Below are 19,841 nucleotides of genomic sequence, written 5' to 3'. Positions count from 1 at the left end.
GTGGGGTTATGAGGTCAGGGTACGGAAAAACCAAAAAGCAAATCTTTGAGGCAACTGGAAACCACTGCTATTGGTTAAATACGCCCATACTTTGAGTTAAATTTTCACTTTCCCCCAAAACATTATCTTGACAACAATATAGTCCCAGAAAGTATTAGGGAAAGCAGTAATGAAACTGTGGCAGATCTTGTACCTTTGTAATGTTTGCCTTACTTGTGACCTTTGTGCATAAATGCTTCTGCCCACATGGCCAGTCAAAAAATAATCTGGTTGAACTGTTTTTCTGAAAGACCTTTGTCCGAATCTTTGATGGACAAACAGAGAATCATGTTTTCAAGAAAGAACTACTTACAAATACATGTTGAATGAATTGAGTGCATTCTAACTTTTCATGACATTAATTCAAAGAAAAGTAACTCAATGTTAAGTTTCTAATAGGGTAAGTCTCCTCTAAAAGTTAAAAGTTCAACTCAGCCCCTCACTACTGCTTATTGTTTGCTCAACTTTGGTCCACATGTCTTACTTTATTCTTTAATACATAACTACAAATGTTGAGGAGATAGAGAAGAAAAATGGACGAGTGCTAGGAAAGCATGGAACACAGAGACCTGATGCAGGGTAGAGAGGGAAGGCTCTATGAGGAAGTAGTATCTTGAAGCAGAGACCTGAAGGATGAGTAAAAAATGGTCTGGTGAAAAAGACTGAGGGGAAGAGATTTCCAGGTAGGACAAGCAGCATGGGACAGAGTATGTTTTGACTTTAATAAATTTCATATTGTGAAAAATCCAAAGTCCAAAATAGAAATTCAGCATCCCGTGACATGAGAAAATCTCATAACTTTGCTTTAGACTGGCCAGAAATGTGTCAGGCAGAAAACTTCAAAGAGGTAGATTTCATCTCTCTGGTTGGTAAACAAAATGCTCAGAACACTTCCCCAGCACTTGAGGTCAGTTTGTAATTACTCTTTTTCATCATCCCAGATGAATTCCCAGACTTTAGTAACCTAGTAAAACTTTTCTTCTGCCTTTGTAAATAGAGACACCACTACGAAATCTGGCTCAAAAGATAAAGCAAAGGGCAACTCAGGTCTTCAAAACATCATGTAAATATGAGTTACTCCCAAACAGTCATTAAAAACAAAAAGAATAAAATCAATTCACCAATGGCATGCTAGTGTGAGGTAGTAAAATGAAGCAACTCAGACCAGATGCTATAATTCACAAACAGGGCTGTCATCTGGGAGAAGGGTGAAGGGTGCAGTGGCCAAAGAAATATTAACAAGCAGTCATGCTGTCTGTCCTTTCTTTTTCCATTTTTGCCCTATTCAACTAACTTTATCCATCTGGGTTATTTAGCTGTGGCTATAAATCTTATATATGTATATATATATATATATATATATATACACACACACACATGATTGATGCCAAAGTCACCTGCTTAACAATACAAAGACTTCTTGCTAACCTGGGATTATAAATAGTCCTTTACTTTGCCAGACTTATGGAAAGGGTGTGTCCTCGAGCCCGTGGGGAGTGGGTAAGATGGTGACAGTGTCTGCATGTACTCACCTCACCCCACTGCTGCATCTCAAATCGTGGGTGGCACTGATGGTTAGTCAGCACGTGTTTGGAGATGGAAGAAAGCACACCTGTTCTTATTCAGAATCTCAGCTTTAAAAGGGACCTCAGAGAACACCTAATCCAAATCCTTATCTAATGCAGCGCCGTATTCTCCTAAAGGGCATGTATAAGTTGACTAAGCGTCATTCCCCACCTCCCCCCTATTCCAGCCCAGAATGGCAGTTCACTATTTCATGAGGCAGCTAATTCCCTTTCTGACAGTTGCCATCTTTAAAGGTTCTTCCTAATATCAAGATAAAGTCCATTTTCCTTTAACTTCCACAAAGAGCAGTAATAATACTATCTCTCGAGTACTTCTGTGCAGAAGAACTGAACCAAGGAGCTTCACATGCATTGTTTCCAGTGCTCCCAGCAATAGTGTCAGGAAGGGATCATCATGCACATTTTACAGGTGGGGAAACTGGTGCAAGGTCACACAGCAAAGAGGGGTGGATCCAGTCTGGCTAACTCCAACACCTAGGCTCCTGCCTCAACACCATGCATAATTCTGTTTCATATTTGTGTGTTTTAAGGCGTCTCAAACTCTTTTTCTTCGTTTTCTCATTCATATCTTATATGCATGCTTTCCGACGCTCTCAGGATAAACTGTGACTGAATCTTTATAAAAGGTATATATAGATCAAAAAAGTTATTGATTCCCAGAAAAATGCACACAGTACTCCAATAGAAAAGTGAGCATTGCAAAGAGACTTCTTCGAGTCTTTTATTAGTGGAATTTATTTTTCAACAATAACGGTAGCATATTAGTTAAGGCATGGATTTAGGTATGTTTAACTCCTGGGTTTTTTTTTGTTTTGTTTTGTTTTGTTTTTTAACTCCTGGTTTTGACACTGATAAGCTGTTGGACTCTGGAAATTGTATTTCCCAAATTATTAGTTTTCTCACCTATAACATGGAGATTATGATAATGATGCTGTTGATGATAGAGCCCACTTTTTTCAGAATTGTTGTGAGAATTGATATAATACATGTAAAGAACTCAGTATGATGCCAACTACTATGTTCAGTAAATATTAGTATTATTATCTCTTTATTTGCAGTAAACCAAAATCCCTATGACTGTTGTCAAGCCAGTCTTCCCCTGTACCATGATTGTAAATTTAAATCATAGATACACATATATAATTTTATAAATTCATGTTAACTTTCATCTAGCCAATAGTTCCACCTAGAATCTTATTCCTGTCATCTGACATGTTAGTAATACTTCCCATTTTGTGTCACCTGAAAATTGGCAAACATATTTTCAGTATTTCCTCCAAGTTGCTGCTAAGAGTGATTGCACAATGAAATCTATGTTTGTTTCCATTTAGTTAACTTAAGCTGTTCTATATTTGTGCCCATTTACTTATCAATACACTGGTCTCGGGATTTTGTGCTTGTTCTACAGCTACATATGACATTTTCTCTGTGCTTTTCTGTCTGTACCGTACACTTACTTGTTCTATCCCTTAGTGATCCCTGAGTTTTAAGCTGCCTCTGACCTATGATGCTGTAGATCTCCTGATATTGACATAGCTGAATCTATTAACTAGAATGGAGACTGGGACACTTGGGGCCTAGCACTAGCCCCTTCCCATACATGTACTTCAAACTCTCTGTAGCTCCATTTGTATACTTGTCAAACTGAGAAAATATTTGCCCTTTCCTTCGTTTCAGTGCTATGACGAAGAAGAAATAAAAAATGATAAAAGAACATCGTGTCCTTTTAAAAAAATGGAAGCATACCATTTACAGAGAAATTCCTCATCTAGTTGCTATCAAATCAGCTAAACAAGTAAACATTAGCAAGATAAGTATCTGAGCAGCAATGTAGATGACACCAAGTCTGTGTTTATCACCTGAATTTTACTCATAGACCTATACTCACTTATAGCCTCATTATACACATACATCTAATAAGCTTGTTTCTTTCATTTCCTAGTCCATAGCCAAGTAGAGGAGGAAAGTAAATTAAAAGTAGTGAAGGGCTTCCCTGGTGGCACAGTGGTTGAGAGTCCACCTGCTGAGGCAGGGGACATAGGTTCGTGCCCTGGTCCGGGAAGATCCCACATACCGCGGAGCGGCTGGGCCCGTGAGCCATGGTCGCTGAGCCTGCGCGTCCGGAACCTGTGCTCCGCAACGGGAGAGGCCACAACAGTGAGAGGCCCGCGTACCGCAAAAAAAAAAAAAAAAAAAAAAAGTAGTGAAGTAGGTAAATTGAAAGTACCCAGAGGAGGCAAATTGAAAATAGTGAGAAAGAAATAATCATTTTAAAAGAAAAAGAGAGATAAAAGAATTATAAAAATTAGAACTCCCAGAAGTACAGAAGTCTGAGACCATTAAGTGAAGGGGAAAAGTAACCTTGAACAGATGACTAGGTTCCAAGAACATCACTGGATTATACACTGGTGCTATAATTGATGTTCAAAATGATCACTAATTCTTGTGTTGGACCTCTGTGTTTTCAGGTGTCCAGCTTTCATTCTGCTTTCTTTTGGAAGCAGCACTGTGAGTTCCCTTTGGAAAACTACCCTTCCCAAGTTGTACTCAGTTCCAGTGGAACCATCACTTAAGGTGTCCTCTCCTCTCCTGGATAAGGTCGAGCATATCACCCAAGCCAGGTCAGTTGAGCTGTTTTCTTGCAGGAATATGGGTGTTGAGTAGAGTGACTCAAAGCTAGTGGAGCTGCTTTATCCTGGTGGTGGTACCCTGAAGAAATACTTCATTCTTCCCTTGCACGTAGACCACAGCTTCCTGCATGGTCCCTAATCTCTTCAAGGTTGGTTGTCCAGTTTTCCTTTAACTTGGGGTACTACTCTAAAACATCCCGATAAAATACTTTGCTTGTTTAAGGTAGCCAAAGGTATTTTTTGGCTGTTCACAATTTGTGATCCGTGATCGACTCAGATTCATTAAAGGAAAGGCTCAATTTTGTTCTGTATGCCACAGTATTTGGAATAAAATTTTTAAATATTTCCATCCAACTTTGTTAAAATAAAATTTAAACATTTTATATTAAAGAGATATTTCCATTCTAAAGAATTTACTAATTTCCTAATCATGTCAGATAAATGAATTGTTATTGCATACAAATCCAACAAATGATTACATTTTATTTTATTATTATTATTATTTTTTGCAGTACACGGGCCTCTCACTGTTGTGGCCTCTCCCGTTGCGGGGCACAGGCTCTGGACGCGCAGGCTCAGCGGCCATGGCTCATGGGCCCAGCCGCTCAGTGGCATGTGGGATCTTCCTGGACCGGGGCATGAACCCGTGTCCCCTGTATCGGCAGGCGGACTGTTAACCACTGCGCCACCAGGGAAGCCCTACATTTTATTTTTATAGCTTGAGGGTATCTTGGTTAACGCCTTTTCTTAGCATGGCTCTGGTTAGCACCTTATTTAAATGATGACTGATGTCATAGAATGACTTTAGGACACATCTAAAATGGACACCTTTTTGTTGTGGTCAAAATACTTTGAGCACTCAAATAATATCTGTATCTCTTTTGTGTGCTGTGCTAAGTTCCGGGATAAAGCAGTGAACAAGGTGGACGCAGTCCCAGCACTTGTGGAAGCTTCTGGTCTAATAGCCCAGCAGTGTATACGGAATGAAAGGAAGAGTGCCTTTGCTCATGATCAGCTCATTGCCCATGTCTTTGGCCTTGCATTTCTCCTGCCTAGAAAATCCAATATCTGACCTTTAACCACATCTTTTACCCATCCTTATCCCATTCTTTTTTCAAGGTCTGGGTCAAATAGCTTATTCTCCATTAAGCCTCATACACTAATAACAACAGTGATGGTAGCTAAACATTTATTGAGCAGGATGCCAACCTCTTCACTTGAGTTACATCATTTATTTGTCACAGTGCACTATGAGGTATTTATGTATGACTCTTTAGAAAACTAATTGATGGGAATATTAGGAAGATTTAAATTATCTAACTCGATGTTTTGTGACAACCTAGAGGGATGGGGTAGGGAGAGTGGGAGGGAGACGCAAGAGGGAGGGGATACGGGGACATACGTATACATATAGCTGATTCACTTTGTTGTACAGTAGAAACTAACACAGCATTGTAAAGCATTTATACTCCAATAAAGATGTGGAAAAAGAATAAAATATTGAATTCAGTATGCTCAGAATTATTGAGATCTTTATTTAGAATTACCTAGAATCTAAAATATGGGGTGGGAAGGAAACAGTTTTATATCTGACTGTGCCATCAGAATTGCCTTGGGGGACCTTTCAAAAAATAGAGATGCCTGACATTCTCAAAAATTCCCGTTTATTAAAAACACACAAGCACACAGACATAGAATACAGCACACAAAAAATCACCACAAATCCCATCTTTTTAAGATAATCGCAAAGAGCACTTGGTATGTTTCCATTAGGTCTTTGTTTTTTGTAGCTATAAACTTTTAAACATAACTTTGGAGTAAATGTTACCTTATCCTTGAGATCTTCACTGAGCACCTTATTTAAAACTATAACCTACTTCCATTCCCTCCCCCATTATGCTTAAGTTTTTTTCATAGAATTTCTTACCTGTTACTTATTAAAGACATTTTAATTCATTTATTTTTCTCCCCCAGAGTATCTTATTTCCTCCTGCCCTTTCCACCCTTGCCACTAGAATGTGAGCTCCAAAAGGGCAGAGAGTTTTTGTCCGCTTTGTTCATTGCAGTATCTACAGCCTCTAGAAGAGTGCCTGGCATGGAAAGAGGGCTTAATACGTCTTTGTCGAATGATGGATAAATGGATGAATGAAATTGCCAAATTGTTCTTCAGAAACGCTGCACTATTTCCACTCCTACAAGAAGTGTAAGGCAGTGTCCACGTTAGAGAAATAGTTTTGCTCAGTAGGACTCTGAGGCCTTGCTTGAATGCTTCCTAGGATCTCTGTGGAGGACATCAGGAGTCAGGAACCCTGCAGTACTAAAGCAGCAGGCGGTGCCTGGGGCCGCTTGGCCGACAGCAGGGGCTATGCACGGGGCAATGCCATGCGGAAGATCACCCGCCCTCAAACGAGTTCAATAGGAATATTTTTAAAAACATGTTCAGCCAGTTATTGGTTTCAGCATTGGAGAACATAACTTGTCCACATTATAAATTTTGAGACTTGCTCAGGACTATGTCCTGGTTCCTTTAGTTCACTTCTTTCTACCACCCAGATTGACTAATTTTTGAACTTTGGTGAGTAGAGTACTGCTTTCTGTGCTATTTAGTCATTTCCCACCACTCTCTGTCGCTTTAGAATAGCTTTTAAAGTCACTTGGGCCATTTCAGTAGAGTACATTGGATGACTATTTTTGTGCAACTAAATAAATGGGAGGCTTCTTGGTATTAGTAATGTTCAAAACATGCAACCCACACTCATATTATTCAACTGGAGGCTGTTTTGAGGGCATTCTTTAATTACAGAATTTCCAAATCAGGATCTATATCTGAAAATAGAAATTTGGAACTAATTACACAGAAAATCATGAAGGGCTTTTTATAAGAATTAAGAGGGGTAGCAGAGTTTAGTGGAAAATCAGCAGGGCTAGGACTCAGGAGATCTGAGTTCCACAGGCATCTCTGCCCATTATTAGCCCTGCAAGTCCCCCCATTTGGTTGGGAAATGGGGCTGCTTATCCTAACTCGTGAGCTTTGTTGTGGGGGACTTTATAGTTCCCCATCCACATATTTATATATGTGAAACACATGAAAACTGTAAAATTATGTTACATCTGAAAGGCTGCACAAATTTTCTTAAACACTGGAGAATGATGGTAGGATGGTAGAAAGAGGAATTTTGAAGGGTGTTAGAGTTCATTTTCTCAAACTGCTTTGCATGGCACGCTACTTTAGGGAGACGTGTTCAGTCAGCTTTTGCTGACTGCCAGCCTCAATATCACAGTGGCTTATCCTCCATGCACATTTATTTTTATGCTTACGGTCGGCAGTTCAACAACAGTTAGGCTGATCTAGACCGGGCTCCAACGGGTGGCTCTACTTCAGAGTTCCAGTCACCAAGGCTTCATTCCAAGCTACTGACTGGTTGGGTTCTGATCTTCTCTGTGTATCTGTCATCATTCTGGACAAGTGTCTAACCAGGACAGGTTCTCAGGGCAAAGGGAGAAGTGCAAGAGGGAAACTGATCTATGCAAGAACCATCTGAGGTCTCTGTTCTAATCATATCCCTAACATTGCATTGACCAAAGCAAGTCACATTTCCAAGCCCAACATCAATGGCTTTGGAAAGTATACTTTAGCTACAGTAGATGCAGAGGGAGTGACTGTTTGCTAAATATTAATCCAAACTTTCACGGATGTCCTTTGGAAAAAATAATGGGAGCGTGTTTGGGAATTTCTTAAATATTCCCAGTATACAATGGCATATTAAGTTTCTGAGGACTCCTGGTCTAAATAAACTTGTTTGCTTTTGCTTTGCATAGTGCTTCCCAAATTTATATGACCATAGTATCTTTCACCTGTACTTCACAAAGCCCATTTATATTTCATGGACTAGATGTTTGCTGAATCACTTTGGGAAATGCTTTTCCCAAGTATGCAATTAAACAATTATCGAGTAAGCTAGCTTTGGATCAACTAGACCTTCCTTTGACTCCTGGCTCTGAAATTATTTCAAGTATCTGGAATTCTTGCAGTAGACAGTAGGTTGTAGTAGAGTTGAAGGGTTTGTTTTTGTTTTTGTTTTGGAACAGAGAAAGGTTTATTGCAGGGTTATGCAAGGAGAATGGGTAGCTTGTGCTCAAAAATCCCCAAATGCTTTCAGCAAAGCAATTTTAAAGGCAAGGTGAGGGAGTAGAATTGAGTTTTGATTCTGGGAAGTGAAGATGGCTGTGTAACCTGTGCTAAAGCAATGAAAAAAAAAAAAAAAAAGAAGTTAGCTTTGGTAGTTTAGACCAGTGTTCTCATGATAGGTTCTGCACAACCCTAGTAAAAAATACTCTGCCATCATGGGGTTAGGTCCTAACTTAGGTAATATGGGCGATAAAGCCTCATCTTGGTAGGAGAAATTATATATGTGTAACTTTTAAGATTATTTTGACCTCTTTCCATTCCCAAATTTCTTTCACACATATTTAATGATGCCTGAGATTCCTTTACCAGGAAGACAAAGCTCTAGATAGTCTAGTGAATAAGAAAAATTTGATTTCATAGTATGACTAAAGTATTCATACTATATACTAAAATATAATTAGTCAATGAATTAATTGGTACAGGAACTAGCTCAATTTTGAGAAGAAAGAGTAGTGAGATGATAAGGAAAAGGACCCAGGAATTTGAAATGGAAGGTGCTATGGAGTAAATGTTTATGTGCCCCTGAAATTCATAAGTTGAAACCCTATGATACAAGATTATTTGTGTCATAAAAAGACCTGGGCTGCAAAAAATCACACTCACACACTGTTGTGGCAAATGTTGCATGTTTTATGTTATAGTTATGTGTAACTGCATGGTATGTATGTATATAGTTCATACACACATATATATATATAGTTCATACATATATATGTTATGTTATGGTAATGTGTAACTGCACTATATATGTATGTATAGTTCACACACACATATATAGTTCATACCTATATATGTTATGTTATAGTAATGTGTAACTGCGCTATATATGTATGTATGTAGTTCATACACACACATATATATAGTTCATACATATATATCACATGTATTTGTGTGTGTGTATCAGGCAATCAATTACATAATTAGCATTCTGTATTTCTACAGATCAATGAGAGAAAGACAAAACCATGAAAATGTACTCAAACTCATTAGTAATCTTGGGAATGCAAATTAAAACCACAATAAGATATTATTTCAAGCAGAAGCCTGGTGTTAAAGATGCCAGGCAGAGAGAATACGCTTGATGTGGAGCTGTATTCAGTAGTCAGAAACTAGTCAACTTTAAACTCCTGGTTTAAAACTTCTTGGGTTGAAATTCCAGTTCTGTCACTCCCCATCTGACTTTGAACAATTTACTGAACACCTCTAAGTCTCAATTTTCTTATCTATAAAATAGAATAGAACAATAAGAAAATGTAGGCAAAGCTGTCAGCACATTGCCCTGCGCATAAAAAGAACACTCACTGCATGTTCACTATTATGTAAATTTTGTAACTAGAGTATGTTGAGTGCTTGCCATGGACCAGGCACTGCACTGGGCTAAGTGCCATAGATGTATTATTCTCTTTTAGTCATCTGTGATGTAATTATATCCATTCTACAGATGAGGAAACAGGCATAGAGTAGAGAAGAGGGAGCCAGAACTCAAACCCACATCTGGTGGCTCCGAAATCTGCGTGTAAAAATCTTGGCTTTTTGTGCCTTCCACTGTTGCCATAGAGAGCATTGCATCTTAAGGGTTACAGATGATCTCCAAGGTTGCTTACGTAAATCCTTTATTACCATCACATGCACGCCCGTGCACACACACACAGCCTATTTCCCTTTCTGGTTAGAAGTTGTGTCATTTTTCAGTATTGTTCTAAAAACAGATTACTGACAATAGATCCTATAGTGCTTCTATTACCAATTTGTACAGTCAGCCTACAACATTACTCATAAAAATGTTGTTTTGGAGCCACTGTGGGTCTCTTTGAGCATATCTGCAATGCCGTCTGTACAGAGAGTACATCTGAGAAGAATGAGGATGGGGAATAACATAATTAAGCCTGTTGGGAAGCCCTCTCTCTGAGGTAAACTGGAGGTTCAGATGTGGGTATTATGATTGTGAACTCCGTTCCCTGATGCTCCATTTTGGAATTTTAGAGTTATAAGGGACTTTAGCAAGTATCTTAGTGCAACTTTTCTCCTCTGCCAGAATCGCTTTGACAGTATTCCTGATAGTTATATCACCACTTGTGATAGCTGGGGAGGGAGGTGCAATCTCATGGGATTTTTCATTTCATTTTTGGATTCCTCTGATGGTTAGATAGTTCATTCTTCTATCTTCATTTCTATAACTCTCACTCTCTGATGAGTTTTGCCTTCTAAAGCAGCATAGAATAACTATGTATTTTATACATGACAAACCTTTAAAATTTGAAGAGAGCAATCAGGTTTTGATCGTGAGGCAGGTTTCCTATGTGAGAAAGTTGGGTCTCATTTTGTGCTCCATTATAACCACAGCAACTAGAACAGTGTGGGAAATAAAGTAGGTAGGTACTCGTGAAATTTCTTGATGAATGACTGAATGAGTTTTCTCTTTTCTACACTAACAGCCTCAGAGTCTTGAACAATTCTTCATGAGATATGGCTTCTAAATTTCTCATGGACTTAGTGATTCATTTATGAACATGGTCTACTTTCTTGACATCTATTTCTTTGAATGTGAAACATGAAATATGACCATTAACTCTTCTTAAATGTGAGCTCTATGTGGTGAGGGAAAAGGTGAATGAGTGGTTGAATGAATAAATGCTTATGGGCTCTAGGCAGTTATTGGGTAACTTTTAACCCTGCCATGCTTGGCCACAACTGGTTGAGATAATGGTAAATATCTAATTTTGTTTGGGCCAATTAGATTCCTTTCCTGGGAATTTGGAATAAAGACCTATCTCTAAAGGAGAGGACCTGAAAGGTCTAGCATTGAGACTGAAGTAGAGACATGACTAGTTACAGCCTCATGGAGCAGAACCAAGAGCAACAGTGCAGTTCGACAGGGAGAAACACAGGAGAGACACAGCCCTATTGAGAAAAGACCACATAGCTGCCTACAGACCACGTGGCTCCCCAGTGCCTGGCTCCAGTTTCTATGAGGGTCAGCTCTCTCCACTTTGTGAGATCTCTGAATTCTTGCAGTAATCACTGTCCCACTCTGACAGAGGGATACACACACACACACACACACACACACACACACACACACACACACGCATTTATTAAAGGTTGCTTAGGTTAATTCTATTCCTTCCAAACTAGCATGGAACAGTTTATTCAACCTAATATAACATGAATTCTTTTTTAAAAAATTTTTACTGGAGTACAGTTGATTTAAAATGTTGTGTTAGTTTCAGGTGTACAGCAAAGAGAATCAGTTATACATATACATATGTCCACTCTTTTTTAGATTCTTTTCCCATATAGGCCACTGCAGAGTATTGAGTAGAGTTCCCTGTGCTATACAGTAGGTCCTTATTAGTTATCTGTTTTACATATAGTTGTGTGTACATGTCAATCCCAATCTCCCAATTTATCTCTCCCCTTCCTTTCCCCCTGGTAAACATAAGTTTGTATAACACTAATACTTGATTCATATTCTGAACACAGATAACTAAAAGGCCCAGGTTTTTTCACATGAATTGCTGCTAAAATAATTGTGTATTTGATTTTTTGGGAAAGTTTGCTCATTCACCCATTCTTTCAGCAGCAGTATATTAAGCTATTTACTATATGCGAATGTACTCTTTATAGTTTAGCTATTTGCCTGTCAATTGTCACTTTTTGCCGCTGACAAGGACTGTTGCCTCTAATAATATTCCCTTTCTATTAACTTCTTATCGGCAGTGGAAAAACAAACAAACAGGTTACCAAATACCGAGGTCGTGAGCAGTAACGAGTGGGATAAGAGCTCTTAGTGTGGGCACGCGCAGGGGTGACACAGTGCTCAAAGCACCTGATGTTTACTCTATTTATTTTGGGTGCAAAGAGAACATTTTGCCTACTTCCTGTTTTCCTTTTAGATTTTGGATTGTTGAAAGTGTAGTAAATGAATAGTGGATAACTGGAGTGTTATGTGAGATTTTATACATGCATATACATACACACATATTTCATATAAATGTCTACCTAAATGCATACACATAGTTAGGGAAAAACTGAGTAAGGTTTCTACCAGAATCCAACAGTGAGGAAGTTTCAATCACATTTAAATAAATTAAATTGGTTACATTTATGGACCAGCAGATGTACTTGGGACTTTTCCTCTTTTTTTTTTTTTTTTTTGCGGTACACGGGCCTCTCACTGTTGTGGCCTCTCCCGTTGCAGAGCACAGGCTCCGGATGCGCAGGCCCAACGGCCACGGCTCATGGGCCCAGCAGCTCCGCGGCATGTGGGATCTTCCCGGACCGGGGCACGAACACGTGTCCCCTGCATCGGCAGGCGGACCCTCAACCACTGCACCACCAGGGAAGCCCACTTTTCCTCTTTCATTATGCATCTTGAATAAAACTGAAAATTAAACTTGGCCCTTCATACCATTCTTTACTTCAGTCGAATTAACCAACATTGAAACACCCATTTCCAAGCTGCTTTTCAGCAATTCCAATTTGTATGGGACCCTCCTGGCCCCCATCACTTGTAGGTTCAGTTTTAGGGGTGAGAGGGACATGAGGAAGAAGCCTTTTTTTTTTGTAGCCCAAATGGCAGTGCAGTAGTCAAGCTTGTACTTGGTCCATCCTTCATTTTCATAGCAATGAAAACAGTACCGTGCTGGGATAAGAGATGAATCCTAGCTCTGTTATCTCTTAGCCATACAGCATTTCTGCAGTTCTCTTAATTTCTTCGCACTTCAGTTTCTTTACATCTAAAATGGAGTTAACACTACCAACTTATAGGAATTGCTATGAGGGTTAAAAGACTTCATGTTTATAAAACACTTAACATACTACCTGGCACCAGCAAGTGTTCAATAGATGGTGAGAGTCTGCTGTCAGTGCCCCCAAAGATAAATATAGAAAACACCATGTGAGGTAGAGGACTAAGAGACACATTTTATAAGAGGATAGTACATTTTCTGATAGTCCTGATGTTAGTTTAGAAAATCTTAAAAATTTGTCAGTGGTAATACAATTTATTTAGAGGCCCATCCTAGGGATAATGTGAATTCTCTTACGAGGACTGTCCCAGGCTTCTTCTTCTGTGAGAACAAATTCCCTTGTGCTTCTTAAATTTCTGTTTTTTGGTAGAGAGTCTGTTTTCCCTAATGCACCATGGGCTTTCTCAATGTTTCTCTTTTCAATCTTAGTAGTTTCAGTCTGTGCTGTGGCAAGAATGATATTTAGAGGAAAGAGGAGAAATAGTAGCTCTTTACCATGAACACTGTCTTAAGACCCCACATCATTTTCTACTAATCTTTTATCCCTTCTTAGACATTTTGCAGGAAATGGCCTATCCTGTGTATTTTTAATCCTTGGATCTAAGAAAAAGTTCTTACCAGCTAATTGCTGTGCATTTCAAGGCTGAAGTGCTTGTATTTACGTTTGCACCCTCTTGGATGACTTGTGGAAGTATTTTCCAACCTCCTGACGGAGTGAGTTTCCTCAGACTTCAACTAAGAATCAGAAAGGACTGTGATGATGTAGTTGATTTCAGAAGTGTAAATAATTGATCAAGTTCTTGGAATATTGGACCAAACTTGTAGGGGAGGCTGAGGAATCTGGATGTCCCTCGACTTTTAATAATAGGATGGAACACTATTTGGAACGCAGGGGATTGGATAAACCAGATGACTACAAAGTTACCACTACAAGATAAAAACTGTTGGTTGAGCAATATACAATCATATATATGGGTGTATCATGTGCTTCTGTTCCCTTACTCCAAACAAGTCCTTGCTGCTGGCAGGGAGATCAGCCTGGTCATCAAAATTTGCTGCTGCTAATTCAGATGTGAAGTGGTTAATATTTGTTATGCACTTAAAATCGCTTTATGGTAAATGGTACAGGGAATTAATTTCCTATATACACAGAATGTATCAAGGAGATCAAAGAACTTCAGAAGAGGTCCCACATCCAGCTAACAGGTCTGTATCTGTTTGTGCTTAGATTATAAAACTTCAGAGAAACCTCAAATTTCTCATGTTACTCTGAAGCAAGAAATGTGCTTTCTTGGTGAATATCTCACTAAGTAACTCACTTTTGTTAAATAACAGACTCTTAAGATAACCTTCACCTGCCCTTTAGTTTAAGACTTCAAAGAGAAGTGTCGTCAGATTTATCAATGTGATTCATTCTCTAACATTTTCTTTGCTAGGAGAGAGCCCCATTTTCCTCTGACTGACTGCCTAGGGGAATCTCTGGTATAAAGAGCAAACATCCTTTTTAGCAAATAGCCAGATATGACGGTAATGAGTATGTAGATCATCTTGATTATTTTGTCATCCATCAGGGCAGAGATGGAAACATTGTGAGCTGGGAACGCTGAGTTTCGTTTTTACCGGTATTCTTGCCTTTTAGAAGGTATCTGTTAGGAGTAGTTAAAGTAAAATGGATTGCTTCTAAAATTGTGAGATGAGCTATAGGGCAGCATTTCTATTTAATTAGCTTTTTTTCTTTTTGTATTTTCTGCTGAGAAAAATGGGGTGGGACCTAAGCTATCTATTCATTGAAGCATTCAGGTTGCTTAGAATCCTTTTAGGTTAAAAGGTTAGGTTCTTAAGTCAGCTAGGAACACTGTTTATGGGCACTCTAAAAAGTGTAGCTAGACAATTTGTAAATTCAATTTCATGTCAATTATAATCTACTTTTGTGCTTCTTTCTGTGCTGTAGGTATTTACCAAGCTCAACCAGAGTTTCTACCTCTAATGAGAAAGATTAGAGGTAAAAAATCTTTTCTACCCACAGGTGGAGATGGAAGACAGCATCTTCTCCCTTCCTTCTCAAAACATCCAAGCTCCTAATTTATTTATTTATTTATTTATTTATTTATTTATTTATGGCTGCCTTGGGTCTTCATTGCTGCGTGTGAGCTTTCTTTAGTTGTGGCGAGCAGGGGCTACTCTTTGTTGTAGTGCTCTGTCTTCTCATTGCGGTGCCTTCTCTTGTTGCGGAGCACGGACCCTAGGTGCACGGGCTTCAGTAGTTGTGGCACGTGGACTCAGTAGTTGTGGCTCGCAGGCTCTAGAGCACAGGCTCAGTAGTTGTGGCGCACAGGTTTAGTTGCTCTGCAGCATGTGGGATCTTCCTGGACCGGGGCTTGAACCCATGTCCCCTGCATTGGCAGGCAGATTCTTAACCACTGCACCACCCGGGAAGTCCCCAGGCTCCTAATTTCAAAATCATATATTCTTTCTCCGCTTCTAATCTAATATTAAATTACATTGATTTTGTCAATATTTTTTCTATTTGTTCCCCCACTTTCCATTACTATTGTCATTATCTTAGCCCAAGCCCTCTTACTTCATTCATTAAATGTGTACTCTGCATTAATTTATTCATTCAACAAGTATTTATTATTTACATACTATGTACTAGGGATTAGCAGCTGGAAATACCAGCAATAATCAAGATGAAACCTCATATCAGGTACAATCTTCTTAACTGAGTCGCTGCAAAATCCTTCAGATAGGTCTTTTATGTAGTCTCTCTACCTACATTACATTAAAAATACTACTGCCAGTTTAATTTTGTGTAATGCTTCATTCTGGCTTGCAGGACCAAGACTGTGTGGCTCTAGTGTTCTTTCCAGGGTAATCTGACATTATTCTCTTAATTTTCCTGCATTTTGGGTAAATTCATCTGCTAGGTATGCCACCATGATCCGTGGCCTTTCCTGGTTTCAGTGGTTATGTTGTTCTTTTCATATGGATTTCCCCTCTCGCATCCCATACGACAAAATCCATCCACTTTTAAAGTTCACTTTAATGATCACTTTCTTCAGAAAGATTTTCCTGATCTCCTTCCTCCTTCCTCTTTGGCAGATCCTTGGGATTTGTTTTCCAGCATTGGTTTTTATTATCTAGCTACCTAAACTCTGTCCCGACACATTCTGAATTGCTTACGTAACAACCTAGAAAGGAAGCTAAACTTGCCCTAAGCAGTTGTCAGCGACTGCCCCAGCAGTTTTTCTCTTATTTCTGGAACACTCTTGTTCTCTGCCAGTTCTCCTCAGACTCTGCCAGTTCTTTGCCCATCTCTGTCCTCTTTTCTCTGCACCTCTGGTTTTTTTTTTCTCTGGGTTTTAGGTATTTCTACTTGTTCTCTTGGCATTTGATAGTTGATTCCCCATACTGGATTTTGAACTAGTTTGTGTGTCATTTTTTTCTTAAAGTGGATACTCTTGGGTAAGATCCTCGTTGTCTTCCAATCTCTTCAAATTCCAATCTTCCTTGGAGCCAAACCAATGCTAACCTTCCCCTCTGTATTCCCCCAAGGTGGGGAGGTGGTCAATCAATTATCTTTTTCTCACACTCTTTTCCCTCTTTTAAAATCAAAAAAATTAATTGTGGGAAAATGCATGTAACATAAAATTTACCATCTTTATCATTTTTAAGTGTACAGTTCAGCAGTGTTAAGTACACTCATATTGTGCAACCAATGTTCAGAACTCTTTTCATCTTGCAAACTTACTTTGTATTTTTAAACAGCTATTTATTTGCTTGCTTTACCTCGCTTATTAGACTGGACATTTCTTGAGGACAAGGCTGTGTTACTGACTCTTGTATGCCTTATCAAACTACCTGTTATAATCAATGAATAACTGCTTCATAAAGTTGAATTGACCCAAGCTTCCCCTGTGTTCTCATCTAATGTGCTCTCCACAGGAACGTTGCTTTGCTAACAGACCTAGATTCTGCCATCAGTGAAATAGAGTGCATCTTGAAAACATTTCCACTTATGTAAGAAAGGGAGATGAACGTCAACAGAGTTAGAAGTTGGCCTAAGCGGTATTGCCTCTGCTTAGGAGGTTTTGCTTTTTGGCTTAACTGTTACATGGCGCTGTTGTGTTTGTTCTGGAAGATGGGAAGGCTGTTTTATTTATTTTAAGAAGGCAGAAAGCCAGGAACACATAATTGAAAGGAAATTTCTGTGCTGACATCTTATTATTGTAACTAAGATGGTTACAAATAAATTGAAACTTCCTTTTGTTTGAAGTGGTTGCTGTGAACTGGAGTTTAATATTTTACACTCGTGAAGTTGCCAAGTGACAAATACTTTCATGATTCCTGTTTTTTAAAAAAGCCTCTAAATTTACACTCTACTAGTAATGTGTTTCTTTACATAACAGCCTCACAGAATTATACTGTACACGTCACCCCTGTTCTCCAGACTTAGGGGAAACCCGTTATCTCCCTGCTTCCTGTCCATATCTTTGAAGGTACTCAGAGGGCTTATGTCTCACATAGTCACCTCTAGTTCCGTATTACTGCTTCTGGAATTCTTTTTTTAAAAAAATAAATTTATTTATTTATTTTTGCTTGCATTTGGTCTTTGTTGTTGGGTCTTCATTGCTGCATGAGGGCTTTCTCTAGTTGCGGTGAGTGGGGGCTACTCTTTGTTGCGGTGTGCGGGCTTCTCATTGCTTTGCCTTCTCTTGTTGCAGAGCCTGGGCTCTAGGCACATAGGTTTCAGTAGCTGTGGCACACAAGCTCAGTAGTTGTGGCTTGTGGGCTCTAGAGCGCAGGCTCAGTAGTTGTGGCACCCGGTCTTAGTTTCTCCACGGCATGTGGGATCTTCCCAGACCAGGGCTCGAACCCGTGTCCCCTGCATTGTCAGGTGGATTCTAAACCACTGTGCCACCAGGGAAGTCCCTGGAATTCTTTTTCTTGTCTGCATTTTGTCTCTTGTGGCTTTGTTCTCTTTCCTCTACCCAAAATGTGCCCCAAAGCATCCCATTTTCCTTGATTTCTCAAAAATACCAGGCAGCTGTCTAGAAGAGGTATTTAAATGGAGAAAGAGGTAGCACAGAGGTGGAGGTTACCTTACATAATGATGGTGCAAAACATTTTAAAATCAGATTTTAGGCACGATGTTCTTAAAATTCCTTAACCATTTTTACCACTGGAAATATTTTGGGGACTGACTTCACCCTTCAATTTCCAGGGTCTCTTGAAATATCACTGATTTCTGTCCACTTCCTTTTTTGCTCACCTCTGGGCCCCTAATGTCCTTCTGCAAGTTGGTTCTTGGAATATCACTCCCTCCAAATTTTGTCCTCTGTTTATCTTGCCCAAATTTCTATCTATCATGCCCTGGGACTATCATTCCATAATTATAGTGGCAAATATTTTTTGTTTGTTTTTACTAAAAAGATAATTATCTTCCTGAAAGGAATTTAGTTTTAAAAAACTTTTGTTTTAGAACAATTTTAGATCTAAAGAAAAATTGCAAAGATAGTACAGAGAGTTTCCGTGTACCTTGTACCCAGTTTCCCTTATTATTAAGATCTTACATTAATATGGTTCCTTTGTCACAATTGATGTGCTGCTATAGATACATGATCATAACTTAAGTCCACACTTTATTCAGATTTCCTTAATATTTTCCTAATGTCCCTTTCTGTTCCAGTATGCCATCCAGGATACCACATTACATTTAATTGTCACGTGTACTCAGACTCTTCATAGCTATGACAGTTTCTAAAACTTTATTTTTGATGACCTTGCCAGTTTTAAGAAGTACTGGTCAAGTATTTTGTAGAATGTCCCTCAGCTGAGATTGTGTGATGTTTTTCTTCATGATTACACTGGAGTTATGTGTTTTTGGGGGGAAGACCACAAAGGTAAAGCGTGATTTTCATCAACGTGACTTATCAGTGTGGATGTTGACCTTGATTACTTGGCTGAGGTAGTGTTTATTGGGTTTCTCCACAGTAAATGTACTCTTTTTTCCCCCTTTTCATATTGTACTCTTTGGAAGGAAGTCATTATGTGTAGCCTACACTTAAGAAGTGGGGAATTGTGCCCCACCTCTACAGAAATTATTTAGAGTCCTTCTGCATGGTAGATTTGTCTCTTCTCCCTCATTAATTTATTTATTCAATCATTTATTTATATCATTTGGACTCATGGATATTTATTTTATGCTCTGGGTTATAATCCAATGCTATTTTACTTATTTTATTTACAAAATTTTACTTATTTTGTTGCTTAAATTATTCCATTTTTAGCCATTGGGAGATTTTTCCATTGACTCCTGGGCTCCTGGTTCTCTTTGACATGCTCCTATCATTGTGGGGTTTTTGGTTTTTTATTTGTTTTAGGACTTCCTTACTTTCTGGTATTATAAGATGTTCTGCTACATCTTGTACATTTCCTGCTCCAGCTACAGAATCATTCATTTCTCCAAGGATTCTTGGTTCCTTTTATTGGATAATGGTATTAGAAACCTAGATCTAGGTGCTAGGTGAGTTCATTGCTACTGGGTTGTCATGGCTTCTAGGCCCTTTCAGCTGACAGAGCAAGGAAAAATATGTGTGTATACTAATACTTGTGTATACTTATATCTATAAATATTTACGTTTGT

The sequence above is a fragment of the Tursiops truncatus genome, chromosome 1 (genome assembly GCF_011762595.2).
Source record: "Tursiops truncatus isolate mTurTru1 chromosome 1, mTurTru1.mat.Y, whole genome shotgun sequence".
In the NCBI taxonomy this organism is placed as follows: domain Eukaryota; kingdom Metazoa; phylum Chordata; class Mammalia; order Artiodactyla; family Delphinidae; genus Tursiops; species Tursiops truncatus.
The sequence above is the reverse complement of the archived record's forward strand: the minus strand, read 5'-3'. Positions refer to the sequence as shown.